Here is a 7,355-nt window from a genome sequence, read left to right on the forward strand (position 1 = left end):
GAATGTATGGATTTGAATCCTGGCTCCCCTACTTACTTGAGCAATAACCTTGGGCAAGTCACTCAACCCCCTTGTGCCTCAGTTTCATCATCTGCAAAATAGGTCAGCCAATAATGCCAGCCTCCATGTAAGTACTCAGGGTAGCACCTGGTACCTGGCGAGTCTCCAATATATGTTAGCTTTGATTATATTTAATTTGCAAATTCTCCCTAAGGAGACAGTCCACCATCTGAAGTTTAAATCATTCAAGGGAAACTTGCATCAAGAAGACAATATTGATATCTCACCATGTTGTTTTGAAGACAGTCTGAATGCCTGGTTAAGATGATTAATCTTGTGGAGGCTGAAAATAATTGTGCTGGAAAACGCATTTCACCCACACAATTATGGGTATTGTTGATTCACTGCCACATGCCAGGCATCTGCATGCATTATCATATTTAATCTAGATAACATTAAGTTTTTACCCAAGTTTACGCAAGTGTCACAGCTGAAGTACTCATGAAATCAGGCTTGGATGACTCCAGGGTCCATGTGCTCAAACACTACATTGAACTACCTCCTAAAGTCCTCTAGCGTTGAAACCAAGATTTGGGGTACAACTTCCCTGCCTTGCTAATTAATTACTGACAGCTTCCCTGCATGAGTCAGCCCATGGGATGCCCTTTCTTGTTGACCCCTCTGGGTCAGGAATCACGCAGAAAAAGTGACAGAAAGAAAAGACATAGGTGGGGAAGGGCACAGAAAAGAGGAATAAAATAGGAAGGGAAAAGTAACAGGGGAGGTGGAAAGAGGAGAGTTGGAGTGTTGCATAAAATAAAGCCAGTGAGGCTGGGGAAGGCGAGATCATGGGTGACCTTCATAGCCAGTGGGAGGGTGCAGGCCAGAGGGCACCACCAGAATATCCTGAGTGGGCCAAAAGAGGTAGTGTATCATGTTTGATATCACATTATCAACATAGATTGAAGGAGAGAGAGACAGTCAAGGAAAGCAGCAGTAATCCACACTTGACTTCTGACACCAGGGATTTTAGAAAGCCACAGAAAGCTTAGGTTCTAACGCAGGTAGAAAGTTTCATAGGACAGGAAAACATAGGATGTGTCATGAGAGAGCCTCCATGTCAAGCATATGCGTGTTTATCTGCACACCTTAATAAGGGTGCCCACGTGAGTTGTCTTTTCATTCTCTTGATAGTGTCCTCCGATATATAAAAGTTTTTGTATAAAAACATTATGATAAAGATTTATCTCTTCTTTTTCTTGTTTTAATTTCTTGAACTTTTGGTACAAGAAAAAAACATTTCAGAAACCATTTCCAAATCCAAGGTCATGAATATTTTCCCTAATGTTTTCTTCTAAGAGTTTTACAGTTTTAGATTTTCTATTTAGGTCTTTGATCCATTTCAAGTTAATTTTTGTAAATGATACAAGGTAAGGGTGCAACTTCATTCTCTTGCACTTGGATATGCAGTTGTCCCAGAGCCCTCTGTTGAAGACACTATTCTTTGCCATTTCAATGGTCTTGGCACCATGGTAAAAATCAAGGCAAAGAATGTATGGGATTATTTCTGGATTGTAAATTCTATTCCATTGATCTACATGTAAAAGATTTTTTGAGACAATCAGGATAAATTTAATTATGGATTGAAAATGCGATAATATTAAAGTTATTGATTGTCTTAGGAATTGGGGCTATGAAACAAATTTTCCTTATTTTTTATATTTAGTGAAGTATTTCATGATGAGACAACATGCCAAGATTTTCTTTTAAAAAAAGTCAAAATTTTTCTTTAAAATGAAAGAAAAAACGAAGAAAGATGAAGCAGTACAGAAAGATACTGAAAATTATTTCACCTAAGAATGGCTACATGGGTACACATTATGCTATAGCCTCTCCTCGGTATATGTTTGAAAACTTTGATAATAACAAGTTGAAATAAATAATCTTGGAGAGAGGACTAGGGCTTGCCCACTAACAGGTAAATTTGAATTGAGATCAAAAACAGAATGCGAGAGCAATGGGGAAAGCACAGATCTTTTCTTGCTGTAACCACATTCCAGCCCCAGTTCTCCAGAGCTGCACTGGCCCTAGATGGTGTTGACTGAGCCCAAATTCTTTTTTTTTTTTTTTTTTTTTTTTGAGACGGAGTCTTGCTCTGTTGCCCAAGCTGCAGTGGAGTGCAGTGGCCGGATCTCATCTCGCTGCAAGCTCCGCCTCCCGGGTTCACGCCATTCTCCTGCCTCAGCCTCCCAAGTAGCTGGGACTACAGGCACCCGCCACCTCGCCCGGCTAGTTTTTTGTATTTTTTAGTAGAGACGGGGTTTCACCGTGTTAGCCAGGATGGTCTCGATCTCCTGACCTCGTGATCCGCCCGCCTTGGCCTCCCAAAGTGCTGGGATTACAGGCTTAAGCCACCGCGCCCGGCCCCAAATTCTTTATAACTGGATTCAACCATCAATTCTGCTGTAATTCACCAAAAAGTCAAGAAAAGTGGAAGTGATTTTCTCTTTTTCTCATTAAAACCATTTTAAGTCTGGGTGTGGTGGCTCATGCCTGTAATCTCAACACTTTGAAAGACCGAGGCAGGCGGATCACTTGAGGTCAGGAGTCAGAGACCAACCTGGCCAATATGGTGAAACACTGTCTGTACTAAAAATACAAAACAAAACTGTTTTAATGTTCTCCTGAATGATGATCTACCATCTTTGTTAAAGTATTTAATTACATCCCTGGGTGTAATTCCCCTGGATAGACTCAATAAGATTTTGTTGTAGGAAACCTTTCAGAAAAATAATCTCCTGTGTAGAGCTTAAGACGTTGCACACAAACACACAGGCACGTACAGACACATTTGCGAACACACACCACATACACACACACTATCATCAAGCAATGCTTTCTTTTCATCAGACAGATGAAATGCAGACTATGAATCCTGTTGGCCAACAAGGTACAAAAAACTGTATACTTTTCCAAGACACACTCTGCCCATACGAAACAAGAAAGGATCACTATGCAGTGTCCATAAATCTTTCTATGACAATTTACTTCTGTGGTTGAGCCATATCCAAGGTTCTTTGCCAAAGGGCACTCTTTATGATCTGAATTCTTCTTTGATAATTATATTTATTTTAGATTTATAAATATATACATTAATATATAACCTTCCACAACTATAAATCCTATCTCATATATATATTCTGTAAAGGTATATAAATGCATATATTTTATACACCACTGAAGATACACAAATAACCAAAATATGTAAAACTATATATGGTTCACTGTTTCATATTTTATAGATCTCTCTATCATATACCATTATAGATGGTATAGAATCATATATAGATTTCTATATCTCTAAAGCCTTTTGGGTGACCCTTTGAGCCACAACAAATTCAGCACAGGTTCAGAAAGTGGCAGGCCACACACACGCCTGGCTAGAGGCCATGAGGCTGCAGTCAATAACTGAGTGGTGGCTGGTACTGTAATTGGAGGGTAAACGGGGAGAGACACTTTGATAAGTCTATCTCTTAACGTCCTACAACTTGCATCTCCTTGCCTGGTCTTGCCAAGAGCTGAAAGTCATGTTTCATTTGAAAGGCCTACAGCTGTAGTCTCCCTGCTTTTTAGAAAGAGCATGGTTGCATTTTCCCATGAGTTGGTTGAACAGTCACTCTTTCACCGAACATCTGCCAATATGTGAGAGAATATGACTGTGTTACCAAGTCTACTGAACCTTGTAAGAAGCCAGAACAACAGATAAAAATGTATACTCCATCCCTAATAAAATAATATACTTAGATGAGACACCAGATGTTTCACCTGGATTTGGCAACTATGCATTTGCCAAGAATCTTACTCTTGTATTTGTCAAGACTTTTTCAACTGCAAGTGACCGAATCCTAATTTAAACTGGCTAGACCAACAACATTATTCAATAATGTTTTGGAACTATATGCTCCACCAAAATAAGAAGTATAAATACCAGGGGAGGGAATAATTCGCAGATGATATTGCACACTTAATACACCTTACATACTAATAAGAGAGGTTAGTAATATGACTATATACAAGATAAATGTGTAAAACTCAAAGCAGTACATTAATTATGCAGAATTAATTCAAAAGAGAAATGGGAAAATTGCCTTGCACATAATGGTTTCAAAAACAATGAAATGCAGGGGAATAAAAGTTAATAAGAAAGATAAAATACTTCTATAAAGTGCAAAATTTTATTTATGGACATAAAACAAAATCAGAATAAATAATGAGAGATTCATATTCTTGAATAGGAAGATGTAATAGCAAAAGGATGCCAATCTTATTTAATGAAAACCAAGCAACCATACTCATAGGACAATATCCTACTGAGATAAAAGCAAAAATATGGAAATATATATAAAGAAAGTATATAAGAATGTTTATTATTGTTCATAAATCCCAAAAGTGGAAAACACTTAAATCTCTATCAATATTAATTGGCTGGAAAACTACATTGCATCCAAAGTAAAGACTATTATGCAATTATTAAAAGAACATATCAAATCTGTATGCATTGACCTGTAAAGATATCTTTACCTTATTGACAAGAGAAAAATCTAACATAAAAAAAATCATAGCCGGCATGATATTAGATTTTATATTAATAAAATAGAAGTGAGAATTTACCCTAAAGATATGCATATACATAGTATAATTTCAAATATAATTGAAAAGAATTCACACAAAACTGCTAAGAATATATTCCTCTGGGGGTAGTATAGAATTAGCAAAAAAAAAAAAAAAAAAAGGAAGTTTTATTTCTTACTGTGGTTTTTGGTATGTTTCCAAAAATAGCATTTAGATTGCAGCCTAGATATGATCTACAATTATATCAATTGTATACACTTACATATCAACAAGAGCTGCTTTATACAATTTGCTACCCAACAATTAAGTGAATTAGTACAAAAGAATTCCTTAAACCAGAAAGAAATTCCAAATGGGACAAATGTACATGATAAATTATAGTTCAGTAAGAAATCTTCTTTAAATGTTCAAAGCCAGATTATTCTTCATGTGCTAAAGGAGAGATAACTTACCTTAGGCACTGGCTTTCCCTGATGGCAGTTGATACCACCAATGAAGACCATGTTGGGCATCACGGGTTTGGGATAGTCCAAAACAAAGTCCGTTCGCAACAGCCAAATTGATGTGTGGCTGTAGAGATCGTATGCCGTGACAGGTGTTTGAAGAATTTCAGAGGCTATTTCTAAGACATTTTTTAAAAAATAGGGGCAAAACAAATGTTTCTCCAAGTGCATGATGTGGTTCCATACCCTCTCCTTGAAAGTCATGGCATCTGAGAACCTTAAGAGACCTCTGGGGACATAGGAAAGAGGAGCAGGGCACTGTGCACCTTCTTCAAGATAGTGGCAAAATATTCCCCTGGCGAAGACCACAGAGGGGAGGGAGAAATATTTGGCAACAATTAAGCCACAGGCATCAAAAGGATCCAAAAACACTGCATCAAAAGAACTCTCCTTTAAGTAGCCTACTAATTTTTTGTCCTTAAACAAACTCCTGCAATTTGAAAAAAATAAGTCAAAAATACCACTGGATGAACTTAATAGAGAAAATGCACTTCGCAGTGGTGCTGTCCACTGAGCATCGGCAAAAACCATGAACTCCCGGTCCTGATCCTCCAGACTGTATGAGGTTGAGTAAGTCTTCACTGTGCAATTCAGTGATCTTCCCAGTTGCCAACTCACCTCTGGCATGACTACGACCACCTCATGTCCCCTGAGAATGAGTTTCTCCACCACCGACCGCATGGTAAACCAGTGGCTCCCATCCATGCGCACTACCAGCAACCTCCCTGCCTCGGCAAAGCCACAGGTCAGCAGTAGACACACAGATAGGGGAAGAAGGCCAGTATACCCTGCACAAGCCATCAGAGAACTTCAGCCCAGAGCCAGCAGCTGGGATTCTAAGCTCCTATAATATAATAGGTGAAAGAAGTACAGATAGAACCTGCCCTCAAAAGAAGGCGTGTACTCATCCATCCATTAAAAAAAAAAAAAATTCACATTCACTGCCAGTGATTTACTCATAATAACACATGAGTAGCCTTTGCTGAGATACCTACTTGTATGTTTTCGAGAAAAGAGTAACTCATCATCTTTGCCTTGGGGACAGATCATGCCCTGTGCTGCAATATGAGTTTATAAACAAAATTATTAAGCAATGCTTTTGGTCTTGATGACATTGAAAGATAAAAAGGAAAGTAAATTTAAATGAAGCTAATAATTCTGGAATTTGTCACAAAGAAAAATTTGCTATTTTTTTTCTTTGTTTGAGATGGAGTCTCACTCTGTCATCCAGGCTGGAGTGCAGTGGTGCGATCTAAGCTCACTGGAACCTCCGCCTTCCGTGTTCAAATGATTCTCCTGCTTCAGCCTCAGTAGCTGGGATTACAGGCATGTGCTGCCATGCCCAACTAATATTTTGTATTTTAGTGCAGATGGGGTTTCATCATGTTGCCCAGGCTGGTCTTGAACTCCTGGGCTCAGGCAATCTGCCTGCCTCGGCCTCCCAAAGTGCTGGGATTACAAGCGTAAGCCACTGTGCCTGGCCAAAGTTTACAGACAATTTTTATTTTGTCCTCTGCCCAGAAAGAAATTGGCATCTCATGTTCGATGGAAAGAGAGCAAGGGTCTTAGCACTGACCTCCTAACTGGGAGGAAATTGTGGCTTACCGGTGTCTCTGCAATATACAGCTCACCTGTGCATTGCAGAGATGCAGGTGAGCCACAATTGTGACACAGGTGAACCACAAGTGCTGCTTGTCTTTTTTCATTTCCAAATCTTCTGAGGTCTCTGAAATGCTGTAATGAGATTGACAACCCTGCCTCCATGGACCCTTCCAAAAATTTGATGGAATGTGACTATCACCTATTTTTAAATTGCTTTCCTCAGATACATTGTCTGCAGTGGTGAGTCGCTGGCCCTATGCTTGCCCAAGCACTCTGATGAGCTGCCTCTCTCTGCCCACCCTGCTTCTGCATTCTGAACAGAGCTGTAGGCCTCTGCTGTGGGCCCACCCCAATCACTTTGGTGCCCATCTTCAGGAATCTATGTATTGTTCTCCTCCATTCTACCGAGCACCCCTTCAGGATGAGATTACATCTTCTTCCTGTTTTCATCCTCCTTCCACGGCACCTATGCTTTGCCTTGTTCAGAGGAAGTCCATGGGAATTCTCGCTGCATTGGGCTGAATTCCATCATGCAGATTTTTATGGGTGAGCACAGCGGTGTGTGTTAGGCAACACCCTGAGGAGCATTTAGTGAGGGATTCAATAGCCAACCTCAGG

The 7,355-nt window shown here is 39.5% G+C and overlaps 1 pseudogene; it reads right to left on the reverse strand.

Moving 5' to 3' along the window:
• Positions 1 to 846: 846 nt before the first annotated feature.
• On the reverse strand, positions 847 to 5,936 carry LOC113223557 (annotated as a pseudogene).
• Positions 5,937 to 7,355: the final 1,419 nt, after the last annotated feature.

This window comes from Piliocolobus tephrosceles, unplaced genomic scaffold (assembly GCF_002776525.5).
Source record: "Piliocolobus tephrosceles isolate RC106 unplaced genomic scaffold, ASM277652v3 unscaffolded_41802, whole genome shotgun sequence".
Classification (NCBI taxonomy): Eukaryota; Metazoa; Chordata; class Mammalia; order Primates; family Cercopithecidae; genus Piliocolobus; species Piliocolobus tephrosceles.